Consider the following 27690-nt stretch of genomic DNA (forward strand, 5'->3'; position numbering starts at 1 on the left):
ACTGATTATAATTTTTTTTCAAACATGACAATACTGTAACAGCAGCTTCAGTGGTCGCCCTGATTCCCTTCTGTCCCCCCCAACCCTCATCCACTTTCAACAGAGCAGCCAGCGATGTGTGGTCCTGTCGCTCAGTCGTGTCTGACTCTTTGCAGCCCCGTGGACTGAAGCCCACCAAGCTCCCCTGGCCATGGGATTCTCCAGACGAGAATACTGGAGTGGGTTGCCATGCCCTCCTCCAGAGGATCTTCCTGACCCAGAGAGGGAACCTGTGTCTCTTATGTCTCCTGCATTGGCAAGTGGGTTCTTTTACCACTAGCGCCACCTGGGAAGCCTCTAAAGTCAGTATAAATGATAGCAAACTTCAAGTTCCTACACAAACACTGCATTTCCTTCAGCGGCAGCAGCACTGCCCTCAGATGTATGGGACAGAAGAGACATCACCTTCAGAAACAACTTTCACACACCCTCCTTTGTCCCAAATATCCTAGTAGTTATAAAATCTTGATTAGCTTATTCTGAAGTATGCCATAGTTTCTCTCTTTGCTTTTGTTTCAACAAAGAAAACTCCCATTTTTATCCACAGTTGTGCTTGTCTCATGGCATCCCAGCTGTTCTCTATACCTCCAGTTCCTTCCAGTCCGTCATCCATGAACGACTTGAGAACATGCTCCAGTCCATCTTGTATGCAGTAGCAGTTAAATGGTTCAAACCTGTGACTATATCATAACATTATCTAAGCCTGAAACCTAAAATGACCAAAGATGTTATTGTATATTAGCTTAAACATGGACATTTAATGTCTTTAATTTTCTATTTCTGTATCCAGCCTCATCTCTATTTCTCATATACAATTATAATATCATAATAACATTTGAAAAATAAATGTGTGTGTTAGCCACTCAGTCACGTCCAACTCTTAGTGACCCCCTTGACTATAGCCCACCAAGCTCCTCTGTCCATGGGATTTCCCAAGCAAGAATACTGAAATGGGTTGCCATTTCCTTCTCCAGAGGACCTTCCTGACCCAGGGATTGAACCTACGTCTCCAGCATTGCAGGCAGATTCTCTACTGTCTGAGCTATCAGGGAATACACAGTATTTATAATACATACATGTATAATATATTCAAAATAACTATATATAATATATATACACTCTATATATAGTTTCTACTGAAGGCATTCTGTATGATACAAAATGTAGTAGAAAGCCATCTATTAAGTCACACATTCCTCAAGGATATGGAACATCCCTGGTGTCTCAGAGAGTAAAGAATCCACTGGCAATGTGGGAGACCCAGGTTTGATCCCTGGGTAGGGAAAAGCCCTTGGAGAAGGGAATGGCAAGCCACCCCAGCATTCTTGCCTGGAGAACCCCATGGACAGAGGAGCCTGGCGAGCTACAATTCATGGGGTCTCAAAGAGTTGGACACAACTGAGCAAGTAACACTCCTCAAGGGTACAGATACTGTCCTTGACTTCTCATAGGACCTGGTTCACACCAGATCATCAAATTTACTACCTGTGTTATCAGTGTGCTGAGTTTAACTGAGTTTCAAATTCTAAGTACAACAAAATTTAATGGGAAAACCTGTTCAGTGACAAGTTTCTATTTGTTAAATAAGTATTCATAATTTGCTTCTTGAAATACAGAAGCCTCCTTTACGGTATACAAGGAATGTAATTCCACTGTAATGAGAAATATCAAATTCCCACCATTATATAATGGCAACTGGATACATAATACAAGTCAGGCAGTGATACATGAATCATGATAATCACTGAAGGAGGATAAATTGCGAATTAATAAGAGGCTCATAGTAAGAAACAAGGTAGATTTCTCATTTCATTTGAAAGTAATAAAATAACTTCAAAATTAAATCACTGCCTATCGCAGGCGTCAGGCTGTTCAGAAGTGCCAACTGTTTTTCCATGCTATTACTCACAGTAAATTGGGGAGCCACCACACTCTTTAAATAAATTTGGTAACTATATCACCTATCACTTCTAATACAGATATAGCAAGAACAATAACTGTTAATACCATGACTAGTGGTTAACACGTACTTGATAAAAATAACTAACATAAATGAAACAGGAAACAGTGTGCTCAGACTTTTGGTTATTTCTGGTAGAGTAAGCTTTGATTATCTGGTGGAATACAGAATAATATTTTTTTAAAGGGACCAACTTTTTCCAGTGTATAAGAGATATAAGAAATTAACTGATTTGATAATATCTAAAGAGCTTCCCTGGTGGCTCAGAGGTAAAGAATCTGCCTGCAATGCAGGAGGCCCAGTTTTGATCCCTGGGTCGGGAAGATGCCCTGGAGAAGAGAATGGCAACCCACTCCAGACTTCTTGCCTAGAGAATCCCATGGTCAGGGGAGCCTGATGGGCTACAGTCGATGGGGTTGCAAAGGCTGGATGCAACTGAGCACACCCGTGAGGTGTGTCACTAGACAGCTTTCTAGAAAACACATGTAAACTATTAATTTATGCAATGTTATAAGTCAAACACAGATTCACTGATACTGACTAGGAGAGAAAACTCAGTGTTTCCTTCCGTTCAGTTCAGTCGCTCCATCATGTCCAACTCTTTGCGATGCCATGGACTACAGCATGCCAGGCCTCCCTGTCCATCACCAACTCCTGGAGTTTACCCCAACTCATGTCCATAAAGTCGGTGATGCCATCCAACCATCTCATCCTCTATCATCCCCTTCTCCTCCTGCCTTCAATCTTTCCCAGCATCAGGGTCTTTTCAAATGAGTCAGCTCTTTGCATCAGGTGGCCAAAGGACTGGAGTTTCAGCTTCAGCATCAGTCCTTCCAATGAACAGTCGGGACTGATCTCCTTTAGGATGGACTGGTTGGATCTCCTCGCAGTCCGAGGGACTCTCAAGAGTCTTCTCCAACACCACAGTTCAAAAGCATCAATTCTTCAGCGCTCAGCTTTCTTTATGGTCCAACTCTCACATCCATATATGACCACTGGAAAAACGATAACCTCGACTAGACGGACCTTTGCCAGCAAAGTAATGTCTCTGTTTAATACGCTGTCTAGGTTGGTCATAGTTTTTCTTCCAAGGAGCAAGTGTCTTTTAATTTCATGGCTGAAGTCACCATCTGCAGTGACTTTGGAGCCCAAAAAAAATAAAGTTTGTCACTGTTTCCACTGTTTCTCCATCTATTTGCCATGAAGGGATGGGACCAGGTGCCATGATCTTACTTTTCTATATTGAGTTTTATGCCAACTTTTTCACTCTCCTCTTTCACTTTCATCCAGAGGCTCTTTAGTTCTTCTTCAATTTCTGCCATAAGAGTGGTGTCATCTATATATTTGAGGTTATTGATATTACTCCCGGCAATCTTGATTCCAGTTTGTTCTTCATCCCGCCTGGCATTTCTCATGATGTACTCTGCATATAAGTCAAATAAGCAGGGTGACAATATATAGCCTTGACATACTCCTTTTCATAGTTGGAACCAGTCTGTTGTTCCAGTTCTAACTGCTGCTTCTTGACCTGCATACAGATTTCTCAAGAGGCAGATCAAGCGGTCTAGTACTCCTGTCTCTTTAAGAATTTTCCACAGTTTATTGTGATCCACACAGTCAAAGGCTTTGCCATAGTCAATAAAGCAGAAATAGATGTTTTTCTGAAACTCTCTTGCTTTTTCGATGATCCAGTGGATGCTGGCAATTTGATCTCTGGTTCCCTGCCTTTTCTAGAACCAGCTGTTCACATATTGCTGAAGCCTGGCTTGGAGAATTTTGAGCATTACTTTACTAGCGTGTGAGATGAGTGCAATTGTGCGGTAGTTAGAGTGTTCTTTGGGATTGCCTTTCTTTGGGGTTGGATTGAAAACTGACCTTTTCCAGTCCTGTGGCCGCTGCTGAGTTTTCCAGATTTGCTGTGATATTGAGTGCAGTACTTTCACAGCATCATCTTTTAGGATTTGAAAAGCTCAATGGGAAATCCATCACCTCCACTAGCTTTGTTCATAGTGATGCTTCCTAAGGCCCACTTGATTGGCAGTGCTTCCTCGAGAAACCATGAATCAGTGTTGAAACTGCTCAGGTTTCAGTGTGCTGCACTTCTATAACAGGACCACTTCACATTCCTGATTCAAGGAAAATTTTTCCTAATTCATTGCCAATTCTCACTCATGTTAAGGTAACATGTTAAGGTAACATATTTGCTTCCTTACATTCACATTCACCTTTTATAAACAGTCGTCTGATCTTACATGAGTATCAATAACTTTAGAAACTAATTTGTAATTTTCTGTTGCATATTACACCATCTTTTATCAGCTATAAAGAATACAGTATATTTTAATCATTCTTTCAAATATTTACTAATCTTATCCTCCTCTTTATAGCATTATTAAATAAGATAATGGTCTGACTAGCACTTTCCCTGCATTAAAATATGCAGACAGAATGCATCCTTGCCAAAAATAATATGAATAATAACTGGTAAGGTTAAAATGAGTTATGGTTTCTAAGATGTTGCTGCCTATCTTTAGCACTGAGTGCCTTCACGGTCTCCCCTTCTTCCTACTTAAGTAAAAAAGGGAAGGCAAAGGGGAATCTTTATTTCCCTTCATATCAATATAAAGGTAACTTGGATCAACAGCCTACTCATCAGAAAAGAGTATTTCATTATGAACAGAAAGTCCTGCTTCCCATCTCTCTTTCTCTCTCTCCAATTTTTGTCCACACAGTATTACATTATGTATATGGCTAATTAATCATGAAACAAATTAGAGGATTCTCCCTTCTTCATCCTGCTTTCTGTTTTTGAAAAACTTTCAAAGACAGAGAAAATGTGTACAATTTTATTTTAAATTTAAGGGCCAAAAGAAAAATTCTATTAAGAACTTTGCTTATTCTTTTACAGTCATATCACAAAAATCCAAAAAGTAAATTCAGTTCCTTCTGTCCTAAATGAAGACATAAGTTTATCAATATCTGCTTTCCATGATTTTGGTATTATTAGAAAACTTAAGGTCCTCTGCTCCAGGAGTGAAATCAAACATGCTGCACAACAAAATCAGTGAACTGGTTTCCAGTTCTGTGTGTGTGTGTGTGTGTGTGTGTGTGTGTGCATTTAATAATCAATTAAGTTATACTAAAAAGCTACAAGTAAATATAAGTAATTTGATGAAATGAAAGTTACTTTGAAGTCCATGTGATGAGTAATTACCCTAAAAAGTATGATCTGAAATTTAAGCATAGCGATTATTTCTGGTTTTGTTGTTCTTAGAAACAGATCCCTCAGGTCATGATTAGTTTTACATAATAATATTATACATCTTTAAAGACATTTCACAGTTTGCACTGTTTATTAATTCAGGCTGGCTCTGCTCAAAATTAGCCCAAACTGCAAATATTTTATGACAAATATAAGACATCTACAGCATTTCAGTTACTGAATGGTATGGATTATGCTTCTGCAGTATCTTATAGATGGTTTTCCTTCATTAATTTGTCAAAGCAAAATTCTTCAAGAAACATCTCTGTCTTAGCCTGGAGATGATGAAAAAGAAGTATCAATATGCATTAGCTTCAGGCTCTCAAAATCTAACACAAAGCCCCATTTAAAAACGTCAAACAGTTGTCATCAAACTTTCAAGATAGAGATAACTCTGGGAATAGGTTTCCCCTTAAAGAATAGAAAAGTGGACCTTTAATACCTAAAATTCAAAAAGCAAAATAAACATACCACCTCCACTGTAATATATGCCATATTCACAATCTCCTGAGACAAGCTTTCAGCTAAAAAGTTTTTACAAAATACAAATCCCACATCAGGATAGGTGACAAATGATGGGAATTCACATTGATTAGATGATTTCTTTTCAGATGTGAGTCTATCATTATGCAAACATGTATGAAAACAACACTCATGAGGTTATTACACTCATTAAGTGTGCTACAATTACATTTGAAGCCCAGAACACACTGCACACTTTAAAAATTGCCAAATCTTTAGATGGCTCAGATCTTTATTCTTTTATGCCCAGAGTTCAGAATGCTAGGAATACAAGATGAAGCACTTTAACAAAAAGCTGACAAAAGTCTATAGTAGATAATGTTTTCAAACAAAAGCAGCAGTAATTACAGAGATGGCAGTTTAAGTTGTATTCAGTGCCAATAAGATGCTGAGCCCTATCCTGGTGATACAGACACACTAGCAAGAAATCTAAAGAGCGATCACGATGAAGATTGTAAGACAGACACACACATCCACATACGCACAGGGCAAGAGACAGGGAAAGAAAAAGTATTCATAGCACATAAAACTGGGACGTGCTCCGTGAACTTCTTTATCAAGTATCTTATTCAGGCGTAAGTTGGTTAAATGCTTCAGTTAAGTTTAACGAGAAAACTTCAGTATTTCATCTAATCAAACACATTCTTAAGAAGGAAGGGGAGCGAGTGAGGCCAGTAGTAGGTAGCCATGCGGTACCTGCTGGGGGCTGACCAAATCTCGCCAGGAGTGGGAATGGAGGGAGAGTGGGTGTGGCGACACAGACTACGTAATGCTGAGCCAAAGCCTAACTTGCAAGTACCAGTGCTGAAGATTCTGCAATACAGGCAGAGCTGCCTGCCATCCCTTCAGGCTCAGAGAATGGAAAAGACAGGACAGTTCCTAATGGCTTGAGTTACTTGGGCACAGTGCTAAAATAATTGCTCATGCTCCCAAGAGAAACCACCTTTCCGATGTTTAAATGCTATTAATCTGGATTTGTTGAATTCTGCACAGATTTGAAGGCTTCTATAATCTTCTAGCAGAAGGATTAATCACTTAATATCCTACATGAATGTTCTATAAAAACATTTTTTAAAAGCCAAAGCAATTCACCAAAGCTTTTAATAAAAATAAAAACCAGAAATCAAGCACAAATAGGACAGGAATTTTCTATCATTTACAAGAATGTGCTGAATAAATACACCTCTAAATATCCATGACATTTAGAATTTTTAATACCGGAATGGAAAGAAGCAATAATGTAATCAAAATATTCATGGAAAGCTGGTGTTTGAGGATACGTTTTGTAAATATTCTTAACCATCATACCCAAGGGGAAGTTCCAGGACAGACAGACAGACACACACAGACACACACAGACACACAGACACAGACACACACACACACACACACACACACACACCCCCAGGTTAAAAAGACCAACAATGAGGCAGAAAGTGTTGCTACGTTGGGAATTCCAAAGTGAGCAGGGACTGGCTGGAGATGAGATTTGAAAAGACTGAAGTGGGATTTTAAAACAATAAAAATATGGAAAGAAGATAATACATTGTTTAGTATAGCTGTCACAATTCTACCAGTTGTTTACAAGTAAAAAATAACAGATTCAGTGGCTTAGTTAGAAAATCATAAGTTCAAAAGAGTGTCAGCTAATATAAATTTCTCATACTGCCCATGAAAAGGTATGAGTGATATCACATTTGATTACTATTTCAGATCTATTAATATATTTACATACAAATATAATGATCAAACCCACCTAGTATAAATGGCTTTACAGTATAAAGCCATTGTCTATTTTAGTTTTACATGCATAAAAACTTCTTAGTATCTAATTGGTATTTTATATAAATATATACTAATCAATGCATATGTTATGGATTATTATTACATTATTGATCTGCTATATTACTTTGACATATATATCTTCTTATTATTGCATTATAACAGGATATAGTAATATCATTAGACTCATTTCTGGTGATGTTAAGTTTTATCATTTAAGTTGTGAATATTCTCTTTGCTATTTTTTCTCAGTGGTTGATGATGCCAGAGTAATTTAATTACTACTTTAGTAATTGTAAGAGAATATTTTTCTATTTCTGTCACTCATTTTGTGTTTTTATTGCTCATCCTTTGGTAAAGAAGAGTTTCTCTTCTCCCCAACACCCCTTATGTTATTTCTTTTTTTTTTTTTTAGTTGGAGGCTAATTACTTTACAATATTGTAGTGGTTTTTGCCATACATTGACATGAATCAGCCATGGATTTACATGTGTTCCCCAGCCCGGTCCCCCCTCCCACCTCCCTCCCCACCCGATCCCTCTGGGTCTTCCCAGTGTACCAGCCCCGAGCACTTGTCTCATGCATCCAACCTGAGCTGGTGATCTGTTTCAGCCGTGATAATATACATGTTTTAATGCTGTTCTCTCAAAACATCCCACCCTTGCCCTTATGTTATTTCTTGTGCCTGTAAGTAAGGATGGGCTTTAAGGCTTATGGGAAAATGGCTGGGCAACACATAGAAACAAGCTGGAAGGGGCTGTCATGGGCCACATTAGGGTCAATTTAAGTATCAAAGTAATAATGAAAGGAATTGACTACAAACTGATTTTCTAAGGCTCCATAAATGATATTAGAGAAATAAGAGAAAGTCATTTTTAAACACAAATAACATACTAATAGGAAAGGAACTCCATTATATAATGACCTTTATCCATAGATACAACATCAAAGTAATGTTACATTCTTCAATAAAGTTATCTGAAATATATCGCTTTTTACAAATTACATGTATGTAAGCCAAGTATCAGATGTAATGAATATACTGCTTTTGCATTTATATTGAGTTTTCTTCCTGACAGAATTATCAAATAGTATTCATTGTGCTCAGTGACAGGAAAAGTTCTAAACACAGTGAGAGGAGCCTGGCCATGAAGAGCATAAATATAGAAAGAGAAGACACTATACTCTGCTGTAATCACCAGTAGTAAGTAGAACCGTTCTGAGCACAGGTTCTAGGGACAAGGCTGACTAGGCTTTACCCTTATTTGGGAATTTGCTACTTACTCACCAGGGGTTCCCCCTGTGGACTCAGTGGTAACAAATCCACCTACACAGCAGATGCAGATTTGATCCATGGGTTGGGAAGATCCCCTGGAGAAGGAAATGGCAAGCCACTCCAGTCTTCTTGCCTGGGAAATCCCATGGACAGAGGGGCCTGGCAAGCCAAAGTCCATAGGGTTGCCAAGAGGTGGGCATTGCTGAGCGACTGAACACACACACACACACACACACACACACACACACACACACACACACAACACACACACACACACACACACACACACCAGATACCTGACTTTCCCCAAATATAAAAAGAAGCATGTATTAAATTATTTAAAAAGTAAAATGTCAAAAACATTGGCACATTTTAAGTATTCAATAAAGGTTAGTCATTTATTATTACTGGTATTATCAACTTGATAAAATAAGGACCAACAAAGAAAGAAGGCAAGAAGAGAAAAGTAGATTCAAAGTAAGAAAGAGTGCAAAACATTTAGAAAAACTGGCGAGTGCTGGAAAGTATAAAAGGAAAATCTAATCTGTTATGGAATATAATTAAATGGTACTTTAATGAAATAATTTACTTTTGAAACATATTCCTGAAGAAAAGCAATGTTTTGCTATAAATGCTTTATTTGAAAGCAAATTTTGATGCCAAGGATATGGTTCTTTATTTTAATACATGAATGAGAAGCATCTGTTTGTATATGGCAGAAACAAATCTGAAATCTTGTGTCTCCTCTATTTCAAACATTTAAAATTCTTAATCCCATCTTTAAATTCTCATTTTTAATCTAGATACACTATGTGTGTGTGCATGTCAGTCACTCAGTCATGTCCGATTTTTTGTGACCCCACGAACTATCCATGGGATTCTCCAGGCAAGGATACTGGAGTGGATTGCCGTTCCCTTCTCCAGAGGATCTTCCTGACCCAGGGATCGGACCCAGGTCTCCTAAATTGCGGCAGATTCTTTACCATCTGAGCTACAGGGAAGATCTCAGATACACTATAGTAATGGAAATCTCTTTAAACAACTGGCAGTTCAAACTAGTTGTTCATTCTTTTGTAGAAAAAAAGATTAATGTTGTGATTATTTGCATGGATTTAAAAAAGATAAATGAGTTCAAATTGCCCATAATTTAGCTTTTTGAATATACATGATAAGCCATTTGCCAATACAGCTGCAGGTAATTTTACTGAAAGAAAAGGACTGCCAATATTTTACATTTTATGCTATGGCATTTGCCCTTAAAATATTCTGCTTTTCTCATCTGCTGTCAGTTAAAATCCTGAGTCTCTAAGGATCTTACTTCCCATTTCTGTGTAAAACAAACAGACACCGTGATCAAATTACCTCCCAACATACAACTGTGACTCTGGACAAATCTAATGAACATGCCACCTATACCAAAAAGGGAGAAAGCACTTGGAAAGGAACTTTTTGAGATATTCTGCAGTATGAATTATTTTATATATGAATAATATATAAATATGGTATACATCACAGTCCGTGAACAGGGGATGCATGGATAGTCATATTAAAAGAATGAAGGTGGGCCCTTTAAGTGTTAGTTGCTCAGTCACGTCTGACTATTTGCAACCCTATGGACTGTAGCCCCCCCAGGCTCCTCTGTCCATGGAATTCTCCAGGCAAGAATACTGGAGCGGGTTGCTATTCCATTCTCATGGCATCTTCCCAACCCAGGAATTGAACCTGGGTATCCTGCACTGCAGGCAGATTCTTTTCCCACTGAGGCTCCAGGGAAGCCCTTTTACACCAGATACCATACTTAACTTAAATACTGAAAAAAAAAAGGAGTCAATTCTTCATTACTGCATATTAAATTACATTTTTAAAATAGTGATATGCAAGTTCATAATGTAATGTCCACCATAAATGTGATTATTTCCAATGAGAATGAAAAATACTGTTCATAGATTATTATGAACATGAAAAGCAAACTCATCCCACACCCAACTCTTTAGCAACAAGTCCTTTGCACAGCTACCTAAGAATAACAAAAATTAATAACTAAAGACCACAGAGGACTAGACCATAAGTCAATTTTATCAATCACTAGAGAGAAAGAACTAGCCGGATTATATAACAGATAGTGAAATATAGTGCAGGTTACACCTTAATCCTGATTTCCTCACTGGTTAGCTCTTCTTTTTTTTTTTTTTCTTTTTAAAAATATGGAACGCTTCACGAATTTGCGTGTCATCCTTGCGCAGGGGCCATGCTAATCTTCTCTGTATCGTTCCAACCTTCAGTATATGTGCTGCCGAAGCGAGCACTAGCTCTTCTTTTTATTTTCAAAGTGTCCTGGTTTTGGTGGTGAATCATTTCATCACCGTATATATAGTTTGTACTTTGTATATTCTACTTTTTAAAAATGTGGTCATTGATATAGAAGGTACTCAATCAGTATTTGCTTAATGCATATTAAATATGTCACTATTCATTATTGCTAACATTTGATTTTAAAGATATCACATTTCCTTAATACTCAGAACTCAAAAATATATTTAACAAACTCTTACTAAGAGCCCAGCATGGTGTAATCAACTATTAAGACCCCATATGGAGTGACATCATCAAGATGGTGATGCAGGGAACTCCAGGGCTGCATCTTCACACAAAAGCAACTAAAACATCAGCAAAAACTGTCAGAGTTAACTTCTGCGGAGCTCTGGATGCAAGTCAGAATCTCTCAAGGACCAGGGGCAAACTTACTGAAGAAAGATGTTGCTGCATTTCCATAGCAGAGAACCCTGACATTTTTAATTGCCTGTATCCCATCTCCCAATCTGAGACTACCAGGGGCCAGGGAGACAAGGGACCACACTCCTGGCGCAGGCTATTAGTGCCAGAAGGTATGACATGGATGTTATTCTCAAAGAATTGGGGTTGTGTTTTCTGAACTGTTTGATAGCTCCCTGAACAACTAGCTTCTCTTCTTTGCATATTTCTCCTTTGCCTTTAGCTTCACATCATTCAAAAGATTTAGCTTCTTTACATTCAAAAAGATACACCCATTTGAATGCAGAGTTCCAAACAGCAAGGAGAGAGAAGAAAACCTTCCTTAGGTGATCAATGGAAATAAATAGAGGAAAACAATAGAATGGGGAAGACTAGAAATCTCTTCAAGAAAATTAGAGATAGCAAGGGAACATTTCATGCAAAGATGGTTATAATAAAGGACAGAAATGGTATGGACCTAACAGAAGCAGAAGATATTAAGAAGAGGTGGCAAGAATACACAGAAGAACTATACAGAAAAGATCTGTATAACCATGATGGTGTGATCACTCAACAAGAGCCAGACATCCCAGAATGTGAAGTCAAGTGGACCTTAGGAAGCATCACTACGAACAAAGCTAGTGGAGGTGATAGAATTCCAGTTGAGCTATTTCAAATCCTAAAAGATGATGCTGTGAAAGTGTTGCACTCAATATGCCAGCAAATCTGGAAAACTCAACAGTGGCCACAGGCCTGGAAAAGGTCAGTTTTCATTCCAATCCCAAAGAAAGGCAATGCCAAAAAATGTTCAAACTACCACACAATTGCACTCAACTCACACACTAACAAAATAATACTCAAAATTCTCCAAGCCAGGCTTCAACAGTATGTGAACTGTGAACTTCCATGTGTTCAAGCTGGATTTAGAAAAGGCAAAGGAACTAGAGATCAAACTGCGAACATCCACTGGGTCACCGTAAAAGCAAGAGAGTTCCAGAAAAACATCTACTTTTGCTTTATTGACTACACTAGAAGTCAAGAGGAACTAAAAAGCCTCTTGATGAAAGTGAAAGAGGAGAGTGAAAAAGTTGGCTTAAAGCTCAACATTCAGGAAACTAAGATCATGGCATCTGGTTCCATCACTTCATGAGAAATAGATGGGGTAACAGTGGAAATAATGTCAGACTTTATTTTTCTGAGCTCCAAAATCACTGCAGATGGTGATTGCAGCCATGAAATTAAAAGACGCTTACTCCTTGGAAGGAAAGTTATGACCAACCTAGATAGCATATTAAAAAGCAGGGACATTACTTTGCCAACAAAAGTCCATCTAGTCAAGGCTATGGTTTTTCCAGTGGTCATGTATGGATGTGAGAGTTGAACTATGAAGAAAGCTGAGTGCTAAAGAATTGATGCATTTGAACTGTCATGTTGGAGAAGACTCTTGAGAGTCTCTTGGACTGAAAGGAGATCCAACTAGTCAATCTTAAATGAAATCAGTCCTGAATATTCATTGGAAGGACTGTTGCTGAAGCTGAAACTCCAATACTTTGGCCTGATGTGAAGAGGTGACTCATTGGAAAAGACCCTGATGCTGGGAAAGATTGAAGGCGGGAGTAGAAGACGACAACAGAGGATGAGACAGTTGGATGGCATCACCGACTTGATGGACATGAGTCTGAGTAAGCTCTGGGAGTTGGTGGTGGACAGGGAATCCTGGTGTGCTGCAGTTCATGGAGTTGCAAGAGTCAGACACGACTGAGCAAGTGAACTGAACTGAACAACAAGCATGAAGGCATACAGATTTTAACTGAGGCATTACCAGGCTGTGGTAGCATTTTTCAAAAGCACTTAAAGGCAAAAATACTGGCTACAGATGTCTGAGTCGAGGGATAACAGTCAGGACAAGCAATAGACAAAAAGCCAGAGAGGAAGAAGTTGGGAAAAGAAATATGTGGTAAAATAAAAGCTTGTAAAAGATGTGTGTATGTTGGGCAACTGAGAAGACCAAGCACATGTCCAGAGCTATACAGTCATCCTGAAAAGATCAGAGGACAAGCTACACATTCACCTCTCTGTCACTTTCAAGGTTCCTGCAAGCATAGTGAAGGCTAAGGCAGAGTTGTAAATGGTCTCGGCAAATACTGAAGTACTGAGCAGAAGAAAGGAAATTTATAAAGATTAGAGCACAGATAAATGAACTAGAAGACAGAAAAACAGCAGAGAAAAATCAACAAAACCCAAGGTTGATTCTTTAAAAAAATAAAGATGAGTAAAACCGACAAACTTTCAATTAGACTAACCAAGAAAAAAAGAGAGAAGATTCAAATTACTGCAATCAGAAATGAAAGTCGGGACACTACTACAGACCATCTAGAAATCCAGAGGATTTGAAGAGATACTATGAACAACTGCATACTGAAAATTTAGAAAATGTAGATGAAACAAACAAACTCCTAGAAACACAAACTACCAAAACCGATTGACAAAGAAATAGAAAATGTAAACAGATTTACAACAGTTAAGAGGTTAAATCAGTAACCAAACTCTACCCCTAAAGGAAATCCCAGCATCAGATAGCTTCACTGGTGAATTAAGCAAATTTTCCAAACAAGAATTAACACCAATTCATTTCTATCTCCTGTAGATAACTGATAGTAAAGGAGGGGGGAACATTCCTATCTCATTCTATTAGAAGACTGTTATCTTGACACCAAAGCCAAATAAGGACATCATTAAAAAAAAAACAACAACAACGATAGACCAATTCTCCTTATGAAAATAGACACAGAACTCTTCAACAAAATACTAGCGAATTGAACCCAGCAGCATATTAGAAAAATTACACAACATGACCAAGTGGGATTTATATCAGGAAGGCAAGTGTGGTAAGACACCACAATAGACTGAAGGAAAATCCCTGTCACACGATAATCTCAATTGATGCAAAAATAGCATGTGACAAAATCCAAAACTTCATGATAAAAACACTGAATAAATTAGGAATAGAAAGAAACTTTCTCAACCTAATAAAGGGCATCTGTGCTGACATTATATTCAGTCATGAGAAACTGAAAGCATTCACCCGAAGATCAGGAATAAGACAAGATAGACAGTCTAGTTGCTAGTATTCAACACTGTACTAACCAGAACTCTTAGGCAATTAAAAACAAACAAAGACATCCAAATTGGAAAAAAGTAAAAGTATCTCTACTTACAGAAAACCTAATCTTACAAATAGAAAATCCACACACAAAAAAATTGTTAATCAACAAAATCAGTAAAGTAGCAGAATACAAGGTCAACACACAAGAACATCAGCTGTAATTCTATAAACGAGCAATGAAAAATCTCAAAAGGAATTTAAGAAAACAATTTGATTTTGATTACATCAAAAATATAATACTCAAGAACAAATTTAACCAAAGAAGGACAAGACTGGTACACAAACTATAAAGCACTGCCCCCCAAATTCTTAAATACCTCAATAAATGGAAAGAAATCCCATGTTCATCTATCACAAACTTAATAGTGTTAAAATGGCAATACCCCAACCCCTGCAATTGATCCACAAAATCAATGCAATTCCCATCAAAATCTTATTAGCCTTTTGCAGAAAATTATTCAAAATCCACACGGAATTTTAAGCACTCCAAATAGCCAAAATAACCATGATAAACAACAGAGTTGGAGGACTCAGTTGTCAACTTTAAAACTTAGTACAAAGCTACAATAATCATAAGAATGCAGTGCTACCATTAGGACAGACATGTGGGTCAATGGAACAGAACAGTCTAAAAATAAATCCATACATCTGTGGCCAGTTGATTTTCAACAAGGGTGCCAGGACCATTCAAAAGGGAAGGAATAATCTCTTCAATAAATGGCACTATTACCTGGAAACAGAAAAGAATGAACTGGAACCTCTCCCATACCACAGAAAAAATTAACGTAAAAATGAATCAAAGACCTAAATGTAAGAGTTAAAGCTATAAAACTATTAGAAGAAAACATGGGAGTAAGTCTACGTAACACTGGATTTGGCAGTGGAATCTCAGATATGACACCAACGGCACAAGCAACAGAAGAAAAAACAGATAAAACTGGATTTCATAAAAATTAATTTTTTGTGCATCAAAGCATATTACCAAGAAAATGAAAAGAGGAGAGCCTACTTCAGAATAGAAGAAAAAATGCAAGTCATAAATACAATAAGGGTCTATTTTTCCAGAACATATAAAGAAACTTTACAGTTCAACAACCAAAAACAAACAACCATCCCGCCACAAAGGACTTGGGTAGGCATTTCTCCAAAGATAAACAAATATCCAACCAGCCCACAAAATGATGTTTAAATATACACGTTCAACAAGTCACTAGAGAAATGAAAATCAAAACCACTAGAGAAATTTACACCCACCAGGATGGCCATCATAATCACAGTCACAACAACAAAGAAAATATCAAGTGTTGGCAAGGATATGTATAAGTTGGACTCTTCATACACTGCTGAGAGAATGTAAAATGGAGCAGTCATTGTTTAAAACAGTTTGGAGACTGCTCAAGAAGTGAAACAAGGAATTAATGTTAATATATAAGACAGCAATTCCATTCATCTGTATATATTCAAAATAATTTTTAAAGGTATCACCAAAAGCTTGTACACAAATGTCCACAAATGTACTATTTTTGATCACCCAAAGGTAGAAACATCCCAAATACCCATCAACTGATGACTGGGTAAACAAAATATGATATATTCATACAATGAAGCACTCTTCATGCATAAATGAAATACATGCTACATAACATAGATGAACCTCATAAAAAGTCACACAGTATATGATTCTCTTTATATATCCCGAATAGTTAAACGCATAGAGACAGAGGCAAACTGGTGATTGCCGGGGGCTGAGGGAGTATGAAATAGTGATTGAGTATGGAATAGGGTTTTCCTTTGGGGTGATGAAAATGTTTTGGAACTGGACAGATAAAACAGTTGCACAACACTATGAATGTACTTAATTCTACTGAATGATACTTTAAAATGGTTCAGTTCAGTTCAGTTCAGTCACTCAGTCGTGTCCAATTCTTTGGTTAAGTTTATAATAATGTGATTTTGCTTCAATAATATATTCTTTCTTAGGGGAAAAAAAAACTAATATGGCAATCAGCACTGAGGAGATAGCAATAAAAATGACACAGATTCTTCCCTGTGAGCTTTTTAACCAAGTAGACCTCAGAGAAACAATTACAAAACGGGCATAGCTCATATGTGGGGTTAGAGAGTTGGGAAGTGCACCCTTAGAAAGTGACGATGAATTGAATCAACACCATATGTTGCCCCTTTGGCACAGCTGTAAAGGCAGCAAGTTCCTGGGTCAGATATTCTTTGACTCTTCAAATAGCCAGCCATCACGATATATCTCCAACAATCTTATATTGCAAGCGAACTGGCTTCGGTGGTGAGTGCCATACCTTCCAAAACATCAGAGGTCTTTAAGAATTCCAAACTGCCTCCTGAACTTGATCCTTGATTGGTGCAGCCATTTCCCTGAAGTCATCTAAAATTATCTTAAAACTTGCATTTTTAATCCCCTGCTTACTATCCTTCCTGGCTTGCTTTACAGGCTGCAAGAAACAGATATGGATTCAGCTTTTTCCAGCTTAGGAAGAGTAACCCGTGGCCTAACCAGAGCTGTGGAGAACTGGGTCCCCCAGTACTTATAATAACAATTACACACACCTCTATCCTAACCAGAGCTGTGGAGAACTGGGTCCCCCAGTATTTATAATAACAATTATACACACCTCTATAGTACTCTACTTGTATCACTTTTCCAAACAAATGACTTACATGATTTAACTGTTTACTCATCACTCCAACACTATTTTGCAGAGGAGACTAGAGATCAAGAGGAGATAAATACCCCCAGGTCACATTGCTAGGAAGTTCTGGATCCGGGTTTCACGCTGAGACGGTCCTGCTTTAGAATCCATACACTGAACCAATATGTAAAGATTCTCGCAAGGTCTCTTAAAGCCTCTGTATTCAGGAAGGTAGCCAAATTTCACGTTCGGATACTAAAGTCATTTTTTAAATACAAAGATGGTTTAAAACCAACATGTGAAAATCAGCTTCTTACCTCAATAGATTCTATCTAATCTTTTATTTTGAAAGAAATTAATTCAGGCCCTGAACTTACTGATGCTTTCATTATGAGGTAGACTATTTACGCCAAATGAAAATAATCTGAGTCATCTCCATTATTTTGAAATAAAATAAGTGTGAAATCACATTCATTCCCTTCCCCCATTTGTTTGTATATTAATGCAATACGTACTTCTAAGCACTGGCTATGGGTCAGCCTTGTGCTATGAGAATGTAGTGAGAAATACCGGAAGTGATCTTTAACCTCATGGAATTCACAGTTAGTGAGGCAAACACTAAAACAATATTCATACAGATGTATAATGTAAGATTATGATAGTTATTATGTGAGGAAAATGCAAGTGGCTTCAAAATAATGATGGGCATGCAAAAAAAAAAAAATCAAATGGAAATTAAATTTCTATTGCCGAAAAATAATTTGCCAAGCCTATTAAGAATCCTGAAAGACACCTAAAAATAAGAAGCCCATAAAAGATAATTCCTAATAATTTTGTTAATATTCATAAGATGAGCAAATTTATCCCATTTTAGGGAATGAACATAAATCAAAATAACATTAACGGTGAAATGTAATAAAAATAAAACATAAGTAAAGAAAGCCTGATTAATTATGCAAGGATTGTACACAATTCAGGATTATCCAAATCCTCTGATCCCTTACTTTGTTCCCTTACTCCATCTCTGCATATTTTAATCCCCAGCTTAAACCGTTATCTCCTTCCAAAGTATTATTCTGAACTCTGCCCTCCTTCCAGCCAGCACAATTTGTTCTTTTCTCTCAATATCCAAAATACTTCATTGTGTCTTTCTTAAGGCACTCAAAACATTTGGTGTTGCACTGTGTGTATGAAGGTTTTACCTCGACCTGAACCATCTCTCTGTACCACAGAACACCTGTAGTGCTTCTCACAGGCAACAGCTGTTGAGTGAACAATTATTCTGTTATCCCCTGGCGGTTGATATTTCTATTATAAAAAAGAATAACAGATTTGTAGCTACATTTATTGCTATACCATCCAATGCATATTCTAGTGAACCAAACAATATAATTCACTGACTCAGAAATAACTTGCAAATTTAAGTTACCTACATTAACCATATTTGAATGAGTCACTAGGGGTAGGTTTGGTATGGCTCTAAAAGTTTTTTACAAGATTTACATTTCAAAACAAGCAATTCATCTTAAGTTGTACAATAGATGGTATGTACAAAATGCCCTACTGAATTTATTTGCTCTTGTCTTCTAATGTCATCCACTGAAAAAATGTTTCAGAGAGCAAAAAGGAACTGAGATCCTGAAACACCTACCACAAAATAGTACAAGGAACAGAATGACTTAATTTTCAATTTCAAAAATTAAATACAGGGTGGTCCAATGGTTAAGACTCTGGTTCGCAACCCAGGGGGTCCAGGTCCCACCTCTGGTAAAGGAACTAGATCTTGCATGCCCCAACTAAGAGCCCAAGTGCCGAAAACAAAGATTCTTTTGTTTGCATGCAGTAACTAAGACCCAGAGGAGTCAAATAGATTTTTTTTTTTAAATAAGCACAGCTACAACAAAATATTTGGCATACTTTTATACTATTTTTGACAGTAACACAGTATTATAACAATAACTGCAATGAAATGGTACTTTAACTTCACTTGGTATTGATGTAAGGCCGGGATTTTTTGGTCCGCTGATTTAATATAAATCAACAACAACAAAAAATACACAGAATTTACCAGGAATAGAAAGTACAGAGAACTGATTTTAAAAGTTGAATCTTCATTTTTTTTTTCTATTGTAAATTCAAAGCTTAGAGTAGTCAATTAAAAAAAAACTAGCCCTATATGCAAAACAGAAAAAGAGACACAGAAGTACAGAACAGACTTTTGAACTCTGTGGGAGAAGGTGAGGGTGGGATGTTTCGAAAGAACAGCATGTGTATTATCTATGGTGAAACAGATCACCAGCCCAGGTGGGATGCATGAGACAAGTGCTCGGGCCTGGTGCACTGGGAAGACCCAGAGGAATCGGGTGGAGAGGGAGGTGGGCGGGGGGATCGGGATGGGGAATACGTGTAACTCTATGGCTGATTCATATCAATGTATGACAAAACCCACTGAAATGTTGTGAAGTAATTAGCCTCCAACTAACAAAAAAAAAAAAACTAGCACATTGAGAAGACAGTGGGATTTGAAATAGCCCAAGAAGCTGCTGAATTTCACTACCCACTCACTCAGTACTCTCAACTATACAACGAATAGTTGTTTTTCTCTTTAAAGATCGCAATTTTACACAATCATTTTTTGTTTCATGTTCAGCAGTTTTCATAGGCAAGGCAAGCAAAATACATGTTTTTTAAATAAGAATGGACCTTCGAGGAGAAAAACGCTATTTATTACAGAAAGTGAAGATAATAGAGAAACCAAATTCTGCTCCTCAGAAGCAGTAAATGTTAGAAGACAGTGAAACTGTCTATAGGCGTTCTCAGTGAAAAAGGCTGTTACCCGAGAAGTACAATCAGCTACATTTTCGCTACATTTATTTAAATGTTACTCAAGTTATTAAAGTATTAAAGTTATCAAGTATTAAAGTACTGTAGCAAGCAGATACTCCCACGGAGGCAATAAGTCAAAGGACAGGCATACCTCGTTTTGTTGCGCTTCCCAGAAAGCGCACGGTTTAAAAATGGAAGGTTTGAGGCATTCCAGCCTCCAGCAGGTCCATTTGCGCCATTTTTCTAGCAGCACCTGCTCGTTTCACGTTTGTGTCGCGTGTTGCTAATTCTCGCGATATCTCAGACCTACCAGCAAAACCTTAACTACTGGCTGAAGGAGTACCTGATGGTCAGGACTGGTTAGCAGGGACGTGTATTTTAATTAATGCATGTGCATTTTTCAATACAGAATGCTACAGCTCACTTAAACTACAATGTAGCGTGAACACAGCTTTTATTTTATGTATCTACTTATTTATTTTTGACTGTGCTGGTTGGGTCTTTGTTTCTGCACAGCCTTCGCCCTAGTTGAAGCTAACAGGGGCTGCTCTTCCCTGCGATAATGTGTGGGCTTCTCATTGAGGGGGCTTCTCTTGTTTCGGAGCCCGGACCCCAGAGCACAGGCTCAGTAGTTGTGGGACAGGGACTTTGTGGCTCCCCAGCATGTGGGATCTTCCTGGATCAGGAGTCGAACTGTGTCTCCTGCATTGGCAGGCGGATTCTTTACCACTGAGCCGTTAGAGGAGCCCAGAACATGGCTTTTATCCGCACTGGGGAACAAAAAATTCCCGCAACTCGACTGCAATATTCTCTTTCTGGCGGTGGTCTGGAAGGGAACCTCTGATGGCTTCAAGGTATGCCTGTACTCACGCCTACTTTTAAAATGTCCTTAAAAACAACTATTTAATAATAGCATCCTGCTAATCCAATGCCTTTCAACATAAAGGAATCAAGAACAGGGAGGCTGTGATGGTTCATATAACAGAGTCAATATAGAACCAAGGTAAGGCGTAAGAATTATAATTACGAAACAAGATGTAAATTTTGAAAACCATAACAAGTTAGAATAGCATGCAAAAATCAGGAAGGAGAAGAGAACCATAAGTGTGTTGACTTTATCAATTTTCATAGCAGAGAATAAAGAGACATGATTTTCAGTCAGTTAGTTCAGTCGCTCAGTCGTGTCCCACTCTTTGCGACCCCATGAATCACAGCACGCCAGGCCTCCATGTCCATCACCAACTCCCAGAGTTTACTCAAACTCATGCCCATTGAGTCGGTGATGCCATCCAACCATCTCATCCTCTGTCGTTCCCTTCCCCTCCTGCCCTCAATCCTCCCAGCATCAGGGTCTTTTCCAGAGAGTCAACTCTTCGCATGAGGTGGCCAAAGTACTGGAGTTTCAGCTTCAGCATCAGTCCTTCCAATGAACACCCAGGACATGATCTTAAATTATCTTAAATATTATCTATAAATCTAAAGAAAAAGCACATATAAACAAAGAGAAGTTATACCTCAAAGGGATGAAACTGAAAGAGAGGAAAAAATACTAATGTAAAAATATATCTATAAAATTTTTCTTGAATGAAGTAATATATATTCACTGAAAATTAAAAAATAATAATAAATTGGAAATAATTTAGGGAAAAAATAAGCAAACAAAAGTATTTTTCAATACTTTCATTAAAGTGCAAAGATAATACTTAATGCTATTCTGCATCCTGAACTTCTTACCACATCGTCATCAATCCTAGCTTACTGAAACAAAGCCCCAGTTCAAGACCCATCTCTGCAAGGAATTCCTTCCCACTTGTCTACAATCCACTGGAAACTGCCTCTAGCCCCGTAAGCACAGGACAGACAAATGTAGGACTGTCGCCAGCAGTCAGTATTTAATTAGCCAAACTGTGAATAAGATGCGTTTTTACATTCTGAAACCTTGCTGAAATACAGCAATGTGTAAATCTGCTCCCTCTTGTCCCAAAATAGTATTATATTATGAACAATGAGCTTAAAGTTTCACCCTTCTCACTCAGTTTATCTATCTGTTTGCTATTCAGAATAACTCCAATATTAAAATTGTTCAAGTTAACAAGTTCTAGGGAAATTTTTCACTAAAATTTTAATTACAATTAAATTTCAGTGTATTTAAAATTTTTTATCTCTTTTTCTTGGGTTATTATAACTTATATAGTTTCTTATAATTTAATGACTGTGGTTTAAAAAATGTTTAAAGGCAGGATGCTGTTTATAATGAAGTAAAATTAAAAATAAGATAGAGAATTATTCTGTTTTGTAAGATATTAACTTAAGAGAAAACTGGATAAAGAGCATACAGAATTCTCTGTGCTATTTTTGTAACTTTCATGTAAAATTATCTCAAATAAAAAAATTACAAATTATAAAACTTTGATGCAACAGTTCCACTTCTAAGACATTATCCAGGAGGTAAGGGGAATCCAACAGTAGCAAATATGTTAAACTAATTATATAATATCCACAAATCATACCCATTGAAAATTGTGGGCCCCTGTATTTATTATGAGAAAGTAAAAATTATCTTGAAGTGTAAATAGCAGTCCTACTGTTTGCTGTACTGTAATAAAAGTTCTGCCCTCTATTTTATACTCTGTATTCCCTACTGTATATAAGCCATAGTCTCTATGTTTTATAATCTAATCATTAGTCCAATACAAAGCAGAATAAGCTAAAGGCTGGGCTTCCCAGACGGCACTAGTGGTAAAGATCCCACTGGCCAGTGCAGGAAACATAAGAGATGTGGGTTAAATCCTTGAGTCAGAAAGATCCCCTGGAGAAGGAAATGGAAACCCACTCCAGTATTCTTGCCTGGCAAGTCCTACAGACAGAGGAGCCTGGTGGGCTGCAATCCATGGGGTTGCAAAGAGCAGGACATGACTGAGTGACTAGGCACAAAGTAAAAATCAAGTAAGTGCAGGAGCTGGAAGTCAAATACATTCAGTTGTTCAACAGTTAACATTTATGTGTCTCCTTCCCAGAGTCAACCATCAGGCTGAGCACCAGTGGGGGCTGGGGGGTGATGGGGAGAGAGGCAAGGTCCCTGTCCTGCAGGGGCTTCTGGGGATGAGTTCCCTCTATTTCATTATTTGTTAATATACAGATGGGCTTCCCTGGCGAGTCAGCAGCAAAGAATCCGCCTGCAATGCAGGAGATGCAGGCTCGATCCCTGGGTCAGGAAGATCCCCTGGAGGCGGGCACAGCAACCCACTCCAGTATTCTTGCCTGGAGAATCCCATGGACAGAGGAGCCTGGCGGGCTACAGTCCATGGGATGGCAAAGAGTCAGACAGGACTGAAGCGACTTGAGCACACACATACAATAGTACAGACATGGCATCTACAGTATTTAGTAAATGGTCCATATTTTAGTCATGTTCATTTTCTCACAGAAACTTAGACCCAAATGTTCTCTGTAAGAACACAAAATGTTGTAAGAAATTATCACTGGTATTTATGTTCAGCAATCTACAAAATGTTAATGTAAAAGACAGTTCATAATTGTTTACTTCTTAGTTTTCACTAGAAATGAAGGTTTTTAAGTTGAGAGTTCTAATTTAAGCATGTAACTGAAACAAAAAGGAATAATATGGAAACACTTCAATACGCAGTAGGAAGTAGGATATGTGTTTTCAATAAAGGAGGTTTGAGAAAACAAAAAAAGAAATTCGAACTCAAGATGTTTTTTAAGGTAATCTGAAAGTACTCCTTTGGGCTTTCATTTCCATGTGGGTAACATTAAGGCATTGAAATATCATGTCTAAAGGTCATTTTTAATTGCATTTCCAATATTAAGTCAAGGAAAAGGAATTAAATTCTCAGTGACGTTTCTGATGCAACTTAATAACAAATCCCAAAATGCAAATGACAAAAGATTAAAAATCCTGGACAACTTTGGAGAGGAAGTATTCATATTAAGTTTGCTGGAGGTAGAGAGTAAGATCGAGGCTCATTACATACAAGTGAACAGTGGGGAGAGAACAGGGAGCCCAGATACAACCCACAGAGATGGAGAAACTTCGTCTATGAAAAACACTGCACTGAACCTGAAAGGAAAAGGACAGACTATTTAACAACAGTGGTGAGAAAACTGGCTAAATATTTAGAAACATAAATCTGATCGTTATCTCACACTAAGAATTATTCCAGGTGAACTTACAAACCTACACATGAAAATTAAAATTGAGAATGGTTAAAATAAAATGTAGAAGAATATCTTTATGATATATATTAGGTCAGGGAAGAAATTCTCCAAAAATAAAAAAAGGTAGGTATGTATTTCTAGCTACAGTATTTTAAAGGTCAAATAATCTTAAAGATAGGCTTGCCAGATGCCTTAGTATATAGACAGAGAAATAAAATCAAGGGGGACACAATCAGAAAATCAAGTATATGTCTAGTAAGTAAGTAAGTGAAAGTCACTCAGTCATGTCTGACTCTTTTCAATCCCATGGACTATAGTCCATGGAATTCTCCAGGTCAGAATACTGGAGTGGGTAGACTTTCCCTTCTCCAGGGGATCTTCCCAACCCAGGGATCAAACCCAGGTCTCCCACATTGCAGGCAGATTCTTTACCAGTTGAGCCATGTATCTAGTAGAGTAGCTTAATTTTCTGATTGTCCCCTTGACTTTAATACTTTATGTGATTTCTTACATTTTAATTCAGAAACAGTTCTTCAATAAATTTATTCAGAATCATTTTGTATCTGATTACAGATGGTTAAAGGATGCCATTTTTAAAATCCTTTTTTAGAAAAATAAGAAATTGCATTAATGATGATTTAATGAATAAATAAAATACTGTAAAATAAACTCAAATTTTCTTACATTTTAAATATCTTACAAAATAAGCATAATTGTGAGATAATTGTAAACTAACTTCATGAGCAAATAAATTGAAAAGCAGGAAAAAGGCATATAAAAAATAGGAGCAAAGCACTATAACCAACAGAAAAAAAAAAGAGGAAAACCACATATTGTTTAGAAATGATGGAAAAGGCTTTGTAAATGCGGTGACTTTTTAAATGGTCTTAGGACTTCCCTGGTGGTCAAGGGTTAGGAATTTGCCTGCAAATGCAGGGGACACAGCTGCTATCCATGGTTCAGGAGGATCCCACATGCCTTGGAGTAGCTGGGGGCATGTGCCACAACTCCTGGGCCCAGGCTCCAGAGTCCGTGCGCTGAAATGAAGCAGGGCCTCCATGCACCACAGCTAGAGAAACCCCACACGCAGCAACAAAGACCCAGTGCAGCCAGAAATAAATAACACGCTTTTAAAATGTATTTAAAAGTTAAATGGGCTTAAGGACAGGTAGCATTATGACAAGCCATGACAACGAGAGCAGGACAAAAATTACACGGCATGTAACATACAAAGTGTATACAGTCAAGAGGCCAGAAGTGGGAAAACCCACCCGTTTGCTAACACACGAAAGGCACCACGACAGCAATGCTCTTCTCTAGTTTTGCTGCCTATACTGGCTCTTTCTTGCATTTTTTGGCTTGATTTCTATACAGCATCCTCACTTCCAATATTGATCGTGCCAACTCACACCTCAAATGCACAATTATTATTGTATTACTCGCCTGCTTAAAACTCCTCTTCTGAAAAATCAATGAACACACATCACGGTCATAACTTACTATAAATATCTCCTAAAATCCCCACTCCAGCACACTTTACACTCAAGTGGTGCTGGGTCACTCGTGGTTCACAAACTCAGATATCCTGTGACCTCTGCCCTGCCCAGGTTACTCCGTTATTCACCCAATCCTTTCTCCACACCCGCTTGATGAGCCCGCCTCATTCATTAGAACTAACTCAGTCACCTCCACTGTGCTGCCTTCTGGGTTCTCGGTAGCAAAATCCCCTCCTATCTTCTTCACCATCTTCTCCTGCAAAAGGTGCATGTGACTGCATGGCAACTGTGTGTTTCATTTTGACCCCCTTATTAAATGTGCTCCTTGAAGGCAAGATTCGTGCTCTTTGCTTTGATGTGTCCTGGGCACCTAGATAGTGTCTGTGCAGAGGAAGACCTCAACCCATTCAATATTCCATTAGATCCAAGATATGCAAAAAAAAAAAAAAAAATAGCTTTCCTCTAAGTGTCAACCAACTAGAAAAACTCACTTAAAAAGATTTCATTCAAAACAGCAACAAAACCTTTAAAGTACATTAAGAGTAAATACAATAAAATGTTGGAAATATATGCAGACATGAAAAATTGGACCTGTTTAACAAGCTCATGGATAAGAATATTTAATAAATGAAGGTGAAAAAATTGGCTCACCATACAGAAACCAATAGATTACCAATGTAAAGCCTAAAATGAGGATTAACTTCAGGTTAATTAAATATTGAAATGTATACATAAATACATGAAAGAAACCGACTAAAATAGAAACATAGCAGTTTTATATTACCATGTGGAGTAAATTCTTAAGACTCAAAGAGTATAAGCCATAAAGAAAATAAATTTGATTTCATTAAAATTTAAAATATCAGGAAGACACAAGAGACTATAAGTAAATTTAAAGGCAAGTCATAACATGAGACAAGATAATTGTATAGTTTATTAACTGCATTTGAATAGTGTTCAAAATACAATGAGAACCCTTGTGAACCATTAAGAAAAAAACATTGCATAGAAAAATGGGCAGTGGAACTGAAGAGATAGTTCATAAACCAGGAATATCAACTGATCAACAAACATATGAAAACATGTTCAAACTGTAGAGAATATGTAACTTTCACACACTCACTTCCCCATGGGAGGAAAAAGTCTCATCTGAAAATACCAGGTGTTGGTGAGGAAGCAGGGCAGAGGGTATCAAACTCAGAAGAGAATATATCTGGATGGATCATCTGGGAACAATCTGGCAAAATCTAGTTCGTGTTGACCTATGCCCAGAAATGGAGAAGGAAATGGCAACCCACTCCAGTATTCTTGCCTACAAAATTCGATGGACAGAGGAGCCTGGTGGGCTACAGTCCATGGGATTTCAAAGAGTCAGACACCACTGAGCGACTGAGCATACACATGCCCAGAAAATCCGCCTCTAAGCATATAACCTAGAAAAAAATGAATTGATAAAGATCTGGTACAGATATATGATGGAATATTACTCAGCCACCAAAAAAAATGAAATTGGGTCATTTGTAGAGATGTGGATGAAGCTAGCGTGTGTCATACAGAGTGAAGTTAAGTCAGTAAGAAAAAACAAGTATCATATGTTGGTGCACGTGTGTGGAATCTAGAAAAATGGAACAGATGAACCTAGTTCCGAAGCAGGAGTAGAGACACAGATGGAGAGAGTGGATGTGTGGAAGTTACGGGAAGGGCGGGATGAGCTGGGAGGTTAAGGCTGACATACACACACCGCCATGTGTAAGACAGACAGCTAGCGC

The 27690-nt window shown here is 37.8% G+C and overlaps 1 protein-coding gene and 1 non-coding gene across 2 annotated transcripts in view; both read right to left on the reverse strand.

The window, feature by feature from the left end:
* Positions 1 to 27690, reverse strand: part of DOK6 (docking protein 6) — a 393486-nt gene that overhangs the window by 345806 nt on the left and 19990 nt on the right. The gene's annotated exons all lie outside the window — the stretch shown is intronic.
* On the reverse strand, positions 11039 to 11146 carry LOC122685137. Its single transcript, XR_006338301.1, has one exon. It is a non-coding gene; the product is annotated as a U6 spliceosomal RNA (small nuclear RNA).

This window comes from Cervus elaphus, chromosome 27 (genome assembly GCF_910594005.1).
Source record: "Cervus elaphus chromosome 27, mCerEla1.1, whole genome shotgun sequence".
Classification (NCBI taxonomy): domain Eukaryota; kingdom Metazoa; phylum Chordata; class Mammalia; order Artiodactyla; family Cervidae; genus Cervus; species Cervus elaphus.